The sequence below is a fragment of the Equus asinus genome, chromosome 25 (genome assembly GCF_041296235.1).
Source record: "Equus asinus isolate D_3611 breed Donkey chromosome 25, EquAss-T2T_v2, whole genome shotgun sequence".
Taxonomy (NCBI): Eukaryota; Metazoa; Chordata; class Mammalia; order Perissodactyla; family Equidae; genus Equus; species Equus asinus.
In genome coordinates this window covers 44,326,109-44,339,847 of record NC_091814.1, presented here as the reverse complement: position 1 = coordinate 44,339,847, position 13,739 = coordinate 44,326,109, and the positions used below count along the sequence as shown (strand labels likewise).

The following is a 13,739-nucleotide window of genomic DNA, read 5'->3' as shown; positions in this document are numbered from 1 at the left end:
TATAAAGCATTGGTAAGTCAGAGTTTTGATTCTGCTCAAGGTCTAACAAGAAGTTTGGTTATTGAGTGAGTAGATAACTGTGTATCCCACGCTTTGCTGTGGCAGGGCTGAGCCCTGGTTGTCAGCAAGTCATTTTGGGGATTGAAGCGCTCTCCTGACCATGGGGAGCAAACTCGTTCATCTGTGGATAAATAGGAATTTATTAAACTCCTCCAGAGGGACTAGTAGCAAAACTCTCTCAGATGTGGTTCGTTATAGTTGGAAGATGTAGCAAAGCCCTAGTGATGAGTCCTTTGCTGATGTAGTTACCATTAATGAGAACATGCTTCCCCCAAGAAGACGCCGAGAGAAAAGTAAGAAACCTCGATCTCCTTAATGGTAAATCCAGGATGAGTGGAACCCAAAGAGACAATGTATCAGAGAACCTATCAAACTATGCTTTCTTTGCCTAAGAAATTTTATGGCAGATATCTCTTAGGAGAGGAGATGAAGGAAAAGTATTTTGTGCTGTTTAGGCTTTTCTACTTCACTTTTGCACAGTAGCCACCTAACTGACGTTCAGGCCTTCTTGTTAATTTAGTGCACTGCTTGTTTGATCAAACTTCGTAAAACTGTGCCCTGTTCATTATTCTATTCAAAGACCTTCCATGGCTCTCTTATCACCTATCAAAGTAAAACAGCTTACTCTGGAACTTATTCTGACCCTCCCACCTGACATTCCCGTGTTCTAGAGACTAGGGACTTCATTCTACCACACTGATTAACTTTCTATGTCTTGCCCTTTCCTACCTTTGCATGTGCTATTTCTTCTATCAGCAGCGTCCCTTCATCCAAACTGAACTTTCTAAAAGCCTACCCATGTTTCAAATCTTGCTCATAAACAAGATGCTATGCTAGTTACTGAGGCTGGATACAAAGAAGTGTAAGACAAAGCTGCTTGTTAGAAGCATAGAGTCTGGTTAGGGAGAAAATATGAACTATAGCCAATTAATCGAGAAAGACTTAATGATAATTCAAGACAACAATGGAGAAAATAAAATAAGCCAGTACCTGATTGTGAAATGATTTATCCAGGCAAAAATTGTTTTGGGAATTTGAAGAAGGGAGACATCATTTTTTGGTTAGGAACACCAAAGACTGCTTTACAGAGACAGGATTTAATCTGAATCTTAAAAGATAGAACAGATTTTTATGGAGATGGTGGAGTTTTCTGTATGAGACGAGCATCATGAGGAATATTAAATTATGTTCATGACCAATGAATAAACTAATGTGAAACGAATGGAAAGTTCATGTAAAGAAATAATGAGAGAGAATACTTGAAGGATATTTGGTAGCTCACTGTGTAGGACCTTTCATGACGGCTAATGAGTGATAATTTTATCCTAATAGCTGTTGGGAAGAATTAAAGGTTCTTGAGCAAGAAAAAGATGATCAAAATAGGTTTTTAGGAAGACATATCTGAAAGTGTCACAACAGAGGGAAGAGACTAGAAGCAGTTAAACCTGTTTGAAAGCTGTTATAGTAATCCAGATACGAAATGTGTCCCTATTTTAACACAACCCTCTATATTATAATTAGTGGTTTGCTTATTTATTAGTAGAACTAGATTGTGAATGCCTTCACAAAAAGGGCTCAATCCTCTTTCTTTTCAGCACCCAGTATATTCCAGGTGCAGATGAATATTTGCACAGCTCAGATGAATAAGTGAAATGAAAAGATGGAGAGAGTACAAAGGATCTATCAGCAGAATTGGTGACAGATTGGAGGAATGGGGAACAAAATGAGTCAAAGACTATTTTTGAATTTAGGAGGATGGTGAGACTATCAACAGATATAGAAAAGTTGAGAAAGGAAGCCAGTTTTTGAGGGAAGAAGATGAGTTCTATTTAGATATATTGAGTTTGAGGTTACTACCACACATCTGGATAGAAATATAGTTGTGATGATTGAAAATGAAGTTACAAGTAGAGAGCAACATGTGGGAATCACCTAGAGAAAAAAGATAGTTGAAGCTCTAAGCGTCTATAGGTGATCTACTATTGAGAGACTGTCAAGAAAAAACAGAGAGCATGACTGAACCTTGGAGAACACCAGCAGTCGGCACAGGGTGGGGTAGAGAGGAAAAGGAGTTACAGAGGCAATGAGCACAATGGTAGGAGGAAAGCCAGGATGGTCTGGTATTCTAAGTGTTAAGGTAGAACAGGTTAACAATGTGTTGAGTAGTGTCAGTGGTTACAAAAGCCAAAGAGAAGTCAGAAGAGACCACTGGATTTGACAATTAGGAGAGTTCTGATAACCTGTGAAAGTATCGATGCTGTTTTATTCATTGAAGTTGAGGGAGGAGAAGTCAGATTTTGTAATACTGAGAAAGACAGCAGATGGTGAGGCAGTGAGAGCTATGGGTTATGACTCTTGCCTGGGGAAATCTGTGACTGATAGAAAGAAAAGGGTGTCTTTTTTTTTTTTGAATTGGGGAGACCTGTGCATGTTTTTAGGTAGAGGAAAGAGCAAGATATTGAACCTACAAGAGCAAAAAATAACTGAGAGAACAAAACCCTTTATGGGTTTGGAGGTGAGGGTGAGATTAAGGGCACAAGCTTAACCTTTTGAGAATAGGGAGAAACTCACACAGGAATCAAAGATGCATGCAGAGATTTAGAAACTGAAAGTAGGGAAGATGCGGGAGATAACAGCCATTGTATTAATCTTCTGGCATTTATCTTACCCAATCTTGCCTTGTAGTTAGTTATTTGTGTACCCATCTAGCACTCCCCTGCTACTTTGGGGTATGGATCTTCTCTTAATATTTTGACATCTTCCAGAATAACAAGGAATAGATGCTTAATAAAGACTTTTTTCGAATGAATGAATGCTATTCATTTACCCAAAAGTTTAAGATCTAGCCAGTTTCAGTTATCAAAAATATTCTGTCAGATCTATCTTTTCTTCTCCTTTTCTACTACTGTTCTCTATTCTCATATCTACAAGTACCATTTAAGGTACATTAGTAGCATTCACAATTATTATTCAGTAGATTATAATTGGGTTTTCCAAATTCTAGGATAAGAAGGAACATACTCAACAGATATTTTGTACTACTTTACATTCTCTAAACTGAATTTAAGTCATTTCATTTCATTAAGTGGAGTCATTTAAGTGATAGAATAATTCTGTAAAAGAATGTAATTTTACAAAACCTAAAGATTTTTAAGTTTCTAAGTTCTGTACTCTACTGATACATATAGTAATCTGGTATTGGCAACTATTGTTTGATTCCTAAAATTACACCTAACATTGGGGGGAAAGCATATTCAAAAATTGAAACTCTCATTTCTGGCATTATGACAGACTAGATATCCTGAAAAATAATACAGAAACAACTAGAAATGTCATATTAACGAAACAAACATTTTAAACTAAATGGCCTAACTCTCCTCTTGGGAAGGAAAGGAAATCCCCAGGAAGAGAAAAAAGAAAACTAAAATTCCAGGTAGTAAATTGTCCTGGGGCATTTGCCAGTCTCAGAATTCCAGAAGGAAGTTTTAATAGCCACAAGACAGGAGGTAGACTGAGGGTTCAAATAGTGTGAGGAATTAGAACTGAAAGCCTTGCCCCATTGTTCCCCATAGGACTAGGTCCCTTGATAAGTGAGAGTGGAAATAAGGAAAAAATCTGCTTACTGCAAAAAGTTGAAAAATCTTATTTATCTTAGTCTGGACTGGTGGGGGAGGGAGGAGGATAAAAATTCCCTGAATATTCGTAACCACTATTCTGACAAGGTAAAACTAAAATAGTGGACAACAATATGTCAGAGATAGGAAGGGGGTAATTGGAATTGAAGTATTTTAAGATCATTGAATTATTCAAGAGAAGAATAGAAATCAGGATTAGCTTTAGCCTTTAAGTACATGTGTTAAAATGTTAAGGACGACTATTAAAAGAATAGAAATAGAGTACATAATGTCAAAAGCACTAGAGAAGAAAATGAATTTTTACAACTTGATTAATCTCAGAAAAGACAGAAAATCAGAAAAACAAAGCATAGAAAAAGTAAATAGAAAACACAGTAAGATGGTAAAGATAAAATCCAACTATATCAGAAGGTACAATATTCTGAAAATGTTAAAAGATAAGATTGTGAGACTCAATTTTTTTTCTTCTTCTTCTCCTGCTTTATTTTTGGAGGAATGATTAGCTCTGAGCTAATACCTGCCACCAATCCTTCTCTTTTTGCTGAGGAAGACTAGACCTGAGCTAACGTACGTGCCCATCTTCCTCTACTTATATGTAGAACGCCTGCCACAGCATGCCCTGACAAGCAGTGCGCAGGTCTGCACCCAAGATCCGAACTGGCAAAACCCAGGCCTCTGAAGCAGAACCTGCAAACTTAACCCCTGCGCCACCGGGCTGGCCCCTCAGGTTTTTTTTTTTTTTTTTTTTTTTTTCATGCTGTGAATGAGAGAGACCCAGGAGGGTTAAAAGTAAAAGGTTTGGGAAAAGATATATCAGGGAAATATTAATTAAAAGAAAGCTAGCATAGGCATGAAAATGAGATAAAATGGCACTTTATGTCAAAAAGCATTGCTTGGAATAAAAGAGATCCCTAAGTAATGGTAAAATGTAGAAATCACTAGAAAGATAAAAATCTTACATGCACCCAATAACAAAGCCTCAAAATTTATAAGGCAAAAATGGACAGAAATATAAGGAAAGATTGATAAATCTACAATCCTATCTGCAAAAACTAGTAAGGCTGCAGAAGATATAAAAAACACACTAAGTTTGAATTAGTGGACATGTATAGAAGCCTGAATTCAACAATTATATAGTCTTCTCAAGCGCATATGGAATCTTTATGAAAACTAACAATGGACTGGGACATAAACAAATCTCAACAAATTTCAGTCTTTATATCATACAGAACACATTCTCTTGACCATAGTTGAACTGAGTTAGAAATTAATAACAGAAAATTTACCTTAAAAACCTTTACTGCTGGAAACTTTTAAAGTTATATATAACTCTCTAGTCAAAGAAGAAATAATAATGGAAATTATAAAATACTTAGAACTGAACGTCCTGAAAATAGTACATATCAAAACTTGCAGGATATTGCTAAAATAGTTATTAAGTGAATGTTATAGCCTTAATCTTTTATCTTGAAATGTAGAAAGGCTGAAACTTAATGGGTTAATTAAGCGTTCGATTCAACAAGTTAGAAAAAGAAAAGATAAACTCAAAGAAAGTTTAGGGAAAGAAAGAATAAAGATAACAGCTTAAATTAAAGATAGTTAAATGGAAGACAGAAATAAACATAGTAGAGTCAGTAAAGCCAAGAGTTGTTTCTTTAAAAATTCCAATGAAAATAGATAAAACTGTCAAGATTTGATCAAGACAAAAGAGAAGTCACAAATAAACGTTAGAAATGAAAAAAGGGACAAAATTACAGAAAATCAGAGACTTGAAAAACAGGAGACTATCACGAACAACTTCATGATAATATATTTGAAAATTTAGAGAAAATGGATATTTTAAAGAAAAAATATAATTTATTAAAACTGTCTATGGAGGACATATGAATGTAAGTAAGCCTACTACCTATAACCATTAAAGAATTCAATCGGTGGTTTAAAATCTACCACTGGTTATGGTTTGATTTCTCATATAGCTTGACTTCTGAAAAAGAATGAATTCTGGATCACAGCTGCATTAATAGTTCCAATCAGTGATTCAGTTTTTCGTTGCAAATGAATAAATTGATATTCTGGTATCTAAATTGAGAACAAACAAAAAATGCTAAGAACCATACTTAAAACCAAAGCATGGCAATTGAATCCATATTAAGTCCCAGGGTGGACATGGTTTCCTTAGAGTTTTTAACTCTATATCCTTTGTTTAGGAAATTTCCTTCAGGGAAAAAAGAAAAGGTCTTTCAAAATATTTTCCTTGTGAGAATGTACAAATAAAATACTAAAGGAAATCAACTGAATGGATATCTAAAGAAAATGGAAATGAATAAGAACATACCAAGACTTAAACCTGATCAATATGTGTGTCAATATTAAGTGTGATCATTGATCAATATTGTGCGCTTCTTAATAAAACCTTAAAATTTGTGAATTTTCAAATGGAATGATGCACAGAAGGAAAAACCTCAAAACTCTTAAACCTAATCTTCCATGAAGCTTATTTACCAAAATCTCAATTATAACTGAAGATTCAAGTTAATGTACATAAAAGGATAGTGATTCTTCAACTTGATTAGATGGTACACTTTAATTAGAAATAACTCAAGGGACAGCCCCATGGCCGAGTGGTTAAGCTCCCATGCTGTGCTTCGGTGGCCCAGGGTTTCATGGGTTCGAATTCTGGGCACAGACATGGCACCACCCATCAGGCCTTGCTGAGGCACTCACAACTGGAATATCCAACTATGTACTGGGGGGCTTTGGGGAGAAGGAAAAGAAAAAAAAAGAACGAACTCAAAAATTTATTAATAATTTTAGTATGTATTAAGTTGAACCATATGAAATTGCTGGGCATTTGGGAGAAATATTTAAAATTGAGAAAATTCTATCTGTTTAAATTTGTTTTATTTGAAAATTTAGAAAAGATCAAAATTATTAAAATCTTGCAACACGAGATCTCAGTTATAGAACACTGTATTGGGCAGTTTGTACACAGTATAAATACATAAATATAGTTTGGTACATGAAACTAGAGAACATATAATCAGGTAATATGAACTTATATAAATGTATTAATTAGAAATTAAAGAAATGTGAATAATTAGGCCTGGTTTTATGGAAGTAGATGAATTGAAACTGGTATTGAAAGTCACCTAAGATTTGGCAGATAAGTGAAAACCATTAGCAAAGACAGACACAGGGGAATGAATATGGCCAGTTTGAGATCAAAGATCACCTGACTAAGGCAATTTGTTGGAAAGTGTTGGCAGAAAAGAGTGACTATGTAAGGTAGGAGCCAGGCGATTTTTTTTTTTTTTTTTTTGATGTCTGACTGTCCTATCTTTAATCTCTAGGAAGGTAATTACATCAAGAAAGTAATGTTTTAGGGAGATTAATCTGGTAATGGTGAGCAGAATAGCTTTAAGCAGAGAGACAGGAGTCAGTGACATCAGTTAGGAGGGTCCTGCCAAAATCTGCACAAGATGACAAAAAGTCCTGAACTAAGGTGGTAGATGGTAGTGGAAATAAAGAGGACAAAAGGAAGCCAACAAACATTTTGCAGAGAGACTTGGCAGTGTTTGATGGCTAAAGGAGCACAAATCAACATTACAGGCTCCTCCCTTTTCCATTACCCTCACTAATAAGGGATGTCCAATGTAAACATTGTTTGTATTTGTACAGTGCCATATGCATATTTGGTCCTCAGTAAAGGATTAAATTTTCCTTATATTAGAGGCCCAAGTATTTGTACGTTTTCGATACCTTGTATTAATGCCTGTCTTAGAATAAAACCCAAACTAGTCATAAAAGACCCTGGCATAATCAAGGAGCAAATCTTTATTAAAGATTTTAAAGATGATTATTGAAATCATGATATGAATAAATCAAAGATTATACCCAGAATTGTATATGAAACATACAAATAATGAGAACATATTATTAGGTCACTCACAGAAAAAGTTTAGATAAATGTCTTAGAACATTGCCGTAAATTAGAAAACATTGTCTTCCAGAGTTGAAGACAAAATATGATTCACCAAAATGAAACTGTGAGATTAATAAAAATCTTATAACTAGATTGAAATGCTCAGAACAGTCATCTTATGCTGAACAATGCTTTCTTAGTTATTTAGACATTGTTCTTTGTAAAACCTAAGATCTTAATGCTTTTTATCTATGTTTGTCTCAGAATTGACCTAAGTAGTTATCTTTCCACTTAGGTGTACTGAAGATTACTTTGTGAGGCTAGAAGAGCCAGGATTAAGGATTATGTTTTTAGAGCAGTTTTAGATTCACAGCAAAATTAAGAGGAAGATACAGAGGTTTCCCATATATCCCATGCCCTGATACCTGCGTATCCTCCCCCATTATCCACATCCCCACCAGAGTGGTACATTTGTTACAGTGGATAAACCTACATTGACACATCACATCACCAAAGTCCCTAGTGTACATTAGGATTCATTCTTGATGTTGTACATTCTATGGATTTGAACAAATGTATTATGACGTGTATCCATCATTACAGTGTCATACAGAGTATTTTCTCTGCCCTAAAAATCCTCTGTACTCCACTTACTCATTCCTTCTTCTTAAGGGCAGGTTATTCTTTGGAGGAATTTTGGTCCCTTTTTTATTCAAGGAATCGGTTCTTTCTAGCTTGGTTCTTATTTTCTTCACATTTTCCACCGTTGCTTTAAGCAAGTCGCCTTCCCCCTCTTTACCCCATTGCCTCACCTCTCTTTGTTTCTGATTAGAATATTCGTATTGGCATCAGCGTTACAGGGTTGAGAGTTTTCTTTAATGGGATTTGTTTGCAGTAAATTATCCCTCAAAGAGCATGATTTAATTCTCTTTAAAATATGAAGAATCATGTGCATATTGTTAAAGTTCTTGGAGTCATTTTTAGGAAAAAGTAAGAAAATTGGAGTCTCCCTGATTATTTATCTTATTTTATCTCCATTACAACCCATTATACAAAACACAAAGAGAACATGATAGCACGCATGGATCCAAACTACGTGGGTTCCAATCCTGATTCTGCCCTTTAACCAGCTGTTCCAACATCGGCAGGGTAATAAAACATCTCCTTGTTTCCTTATCTGTAAAATGGGAGTGAAAAATCCAGTTTCAGAGAATTGTTACGAGGATTACAAAGATGACTCATATAGAATACTTAGCATGTAACAGGGAATAATAAATGACAGTTTTGTGATATGGTTATCCTTGTTACGTTTCTATTGTTATTGTTATGATCCCAAGTTGTTATCACTAAGAACCAGAGATATGCTTTGTATTTGAAACTTAACTACCATATAAATATCCCTGAGCTATTTTCTTAGCCTTTCTGGTTGAGAGTGTTATTTGCACTAAACTGTTCTCTGCCATCTTATTCAGTATCATCATGTGGAGCCCTGAGTTGAAGAAATGGAATACTTGTGGGTATCCAGATTCCCTGACCGGAGAGAAATCTGTTATCCTAATATATTAGCAAGAAGAAATTTAAAAAAAAATAATAATAGGGAATAAATTTGTTGAAATAAAGAAAAGATGAGGGACTGGATGGCTTTACTTTCTGAGAATTTACCACATTTCTGTACTTAGCACCAATTCATATGTGTTGAAGTAAGTGTCTAGGGCATGCAAACTTGAAAGGACTGCTTGTTTGAGTGAAGGACTGCAGTCTAAGTGATACAAATTGGATGAATTACAGTGGCTCTGGGGATTTGTATTTCAGAGCAGCTGAATGGTAGTGACTGTCAGTGCATAGGCTTTAAAGCAGTAAAAGTGGGATACAGCAGGAAATGTCCTACTGAAAATCAGGTGGAGAAGTCTATAAAACGCCCAGGTGCTATCGTGTTAGCAACTATAGAAATGTAGTATGTAATTTTCTTTTCTTTACTCTTGTCACTTTTCCTGTATAAAATTGTACCTGCATCTCTAATCTCTGTTACCTTTAGGAGTCCTCCAACAAAAAGTAGGAAATTTCATTTTCATGAAGCCTTTTTTCTTTCACATTTTGCCATTTGCTATTAAAGCCCCTCTTTACTGAAGAGGTACAAACCCATTTCCTAATAGTATTCCTTCCTTCCTATTCTGTTTCTTAAACATCCTCTGTGTCTCCTATGGAAGAAGAATTCTCATGTAGAATTCATAGCATGGAGAGATAAGTTATTTGCTTACCTCATTCGTTAATAACTTGAGCCACTGACGTATCATATCTTATTTATTGTTGTCATTATTTACACAATATAGGGGAAATAGTAAAGTAGACTCATTTACAGCAACAGTGTATGCACTGAAACTTCAGTGACTTGAGTGGGTGCACAAACAGCTTGGTGTGTATTCAATTTTTTATCTTACTTTGTTAAAATGATTTTTTAAAAGATTTTTATTTTTTAATTTATTTTTTTAAAGATTGGCACCTGCGCTAACATCTGCTGCCAATCTTTTTTTTTTCTTCTCCCCAAAGCCCCGCAGGACATAGTTGGGTATTCTAGTTCTGAGTGCCTCTGTTGTGCTGTGTAGGACGCCACCTCAGCATGGCCTGATGAGCGGTGCCATGTCTGTGCCCAGGATCCGAACCGGTGAAACCTGGGGCCAGCCCCCAAAAAGATTTTTGAAGTGAACTGAAGAATTCCTCTTTTGAGAATAATGCTAGAACACTTGTCTCCTAAGTATAATATCAAAAATATTAAAGGGGCCTATGAATAATTATAATTGGCAGAGTATTCACATTCATTCATGTTTTGTAATTCTGTACACAAAATTACTAGGAATTGGCTTGGGTTGCTATTAATGTGAAGTTTTTAAGTATACTATATATGCCAAGTTGACTGCATCTGTGAACATGTAATATTGTTTCTGGTCTGTCATTAACTAGAGAGTTTTGTTATGAGAAGGATATTTCGGTTCATTGCAACATTGTCTACCAAATTAAAACTTTATAAATATCTTTCTAAATTTTGTTCATCTTTCAGGTTGAGTTTTCTGAAATTACTTTCACATTGGTAAGGTTATTACCTTCTTTTAAATTTTGCCCCCACCCTCATCCAAGAGAAGAATAATTGTTACTAGCTGAGGGGCTGCCCCAAGAATTCAGTAAGTTAGATACTAGACACAGTGCTTAGCGTGTAACAAACACCCAACATTAGCTAAAATTATCATAAAAATATTTCTGTCCTAAACAAATTATCTACAAAAGAGGTACTTAAGTAACTTTCATGACACATCTTTTTCTCTTAAAAAAAAAGTATTTTTGAATCATTTCCTCTACTTTTTTTCTTTTAACTATGGTAACTAATTCTAAAAGTGGTAGACATTGTCAGAACTCATGACATTTTTAGCTATGTTGTTTATGTTAAATATATGTATATGTGACATAATGGCATATGAATTTTGGTTAAATGTGATTGAACAAAAAGTAAATATAGTTGATGTTTATAGATATTTGGCCATAATGATGTTAAATAAGAGATACCTTTCTTGTTGAAGGTATTTTCAGAGGTTTTTGGAACCTAACTCTCAGTTAATATAGTATTTCCCTTTGTTCTCTTTTCAAACATAGTAATATTGCAGAATTATTTCAATCACATTTATTATTCAAAATCCTGAGAAGAAAATAATTAAGAAAGTGCCAGTAAGTGTATCTCCATAGTGTTTCTATGTGATTTGTACTTTTTGGTAAAGTGTACTTCACCGGTGGTTTTTCATTTCAGAGTAAAAAAGCTAAAGCCCTTACGTGTAGGCCTATGAGGGCTGCATAATCTGAGCATGTCTACCCCAATCCCTCTCAGGCTTTCTGCTACTGTTTGTCCTCACTCATTGACTCCACTCCCACTGGCTTCCCCACTGCCCTTTATATTGGCTTCCTTCCACCTGCACTGTTCTTTCCTGATAAACCTACAAGGCTGACTTCTTCACTTCCTTAACTATTGGCTCTCACCTCACCTTCTCAATGCAACTACCTTTTCAGTATAACTACTATAGTGAAATTACTGTACTGCTTCATCTGTCTTACACTGTCCTACTTTTTTTCCCTCTCTGAAACACCTTTTTTTTTTTTTTTTTTTGCTGAGGAAGATTGGCCCTGAGCTAACATCTGTTGCCAATCCTCCTCTTTTTTTTTTTTTTTTCGTGCACGTGAAGAAGATCATCCCTGAGCCAGCATCTGTGCCTGTCTTCCTCCAGTCTACCTGTGGATTGCTGCTACAGCATGGCCAGTGAGTGGTGCAGGTGTGCACCTGGGACCCAAACCCACAAACCTGGGCCGCCAAAGCAGAGTGTGCCAAACTCAACCACTACGCCATGGAGCCAGCTCCTCTGAAACACTTTTTGACATTTGCTTTGTGATAAGTGAGCTAAAGGCCAAAGGCAGAAGTTGACTTCTGTTTGTTGAACAGGCACGTCCTCCACCAAAAGTGCCTTTGCCCCCATGTATATCCAGTTGTCAGTTTCTTCGCCACGCTTTTCAAAGAAAGCACATTGACATAGAGGAAAATGTGTATTTTGAGGAAATGACATTATAATACTCCTTTTTGGATTTAGAGATCCCTTTTCTTCCAAAAAGCTAATTTTTATTAATGAAGACTAGAGCAGGAAAAGTAAAACGGCTTACATAGAATCACACAGATAGTTGGTCGAGCTACTAAGAAAAGCACCCAAATTTCTCTTTGTTCAATACATCATCCTGTGTGGAGCTGTGTTGGAGGTTCTCTCTCATTGTTCTGAGTTGTCACCTCATCTCAGTTCATACCCAGTGGCAAAGGAAATGAAGAGGTAAATTTAAAACTTAACCAGGATTTTTGTAACTTTTTTCACCTTTCAATCTGAAGATGAAAAATATTATTTTTAGAGGATGAGAAAGTGAACAAAACAGTTTCAGACCTTTATCTACTGAAACAATATTATAAGTCTCTTGTCTCAGTGATAGAGAGAGAGTATACTTTAAAATGACTGTAATTAAATATTGTGACTATGAAAGGAACATTACATTTTACAGCAGGTGAAAATAATGAGATAGTATGTAGCATGAGTGGGCATAGGGGAGAGAGCTGTCTAATTTTGGCCTATTGGAACTAGTATAGATTTTCTTTCCAGCTCAGCAGAAATGTAGCTTCAAGACCATAGTAGCAACTTTCCTTTCTTCTTGGAGATTTCAAGTTCTTGAGGTATATATTCTTCTCTCAGCTTTGAAATAGTTACAAATCTTCTAAGAACAAATCTTCTAAGAACTAAAGAACCTGGATATTCAAAGGCCTTCTCTGCATCCACAGATAAGTTACATTGTTGTGGAGGCTAAAAAAATCTAGAAGTGTAGACTTCTTCCTCTTATCATTAGTTGATTTAGCTTACCTAGATTCCTTTCTTTTCCCTCTTTAGTGAAAATTGTTCAAACTTCAAGAATAATTTAATTTCTTCTTTTTGAACCCAATGACATTCTTTAGGTCAGAGTTGTGATATTTTTTTCATGAAACAGAATCTAAAAGAGAAAAAGAAGTACAAGTGACATATTTGTTAAGAGTTTGAAATGTGGTTGCTCATGCTAGCCAATATAATTTCAAATAGTTAAAAGCATTGAAATATATTTGTTTAATGAGTTCATATGCCTGAAGACTAAAATTACGTGTTTGAAAGAAAGTGAGGAAATAAGTTTCCATTTTTTTCCTTAGCCAGAACATTGCAAATTAAGGAAAAGTGTTTACTAGATCATTTTCTCCTTGCTAATGGAACTCACTTTTCTCCCACTTTCATTTCTCCATCAATTATTCAGAAATTAAAATATTGTAATACTCAATCTCATGTATCTCCTAATTATAGTTAATTATCAGAGGAAAGATGAGATTTTCTTCTACTTTCACCGGCCCCTCTCCCCACCTGCCTGCCCCCCATATAGAATTGCCTAACTTGGATAATCACTCTTTAAAGTCGTGTTCCTAAAGTCTAAAGGTCTTGTTGTTCAATGTGCTTTGACAAACTGATTTGTTTAAATTCAGTGCTTTGTGCCATTCCTGTGAATTTTAGCTAATTATACGTCCATTTTTTTAG

At 35.4% G+C, this 13,739-nt stretch overlaps 1 protein-coding gene across 17 annotated transcripts in view; it reads left to right on the top strand.

Annotated features, from left to right (window-relative positions):
- Positions 1 to 13,739, top strand: part of RASAL2 (RAS protein activator like 2) — a 371,817-nt gene that overhangs the window by 268,997 nt on the left and 89,081 nt on the right. The window lies entirely within an intron of this gene.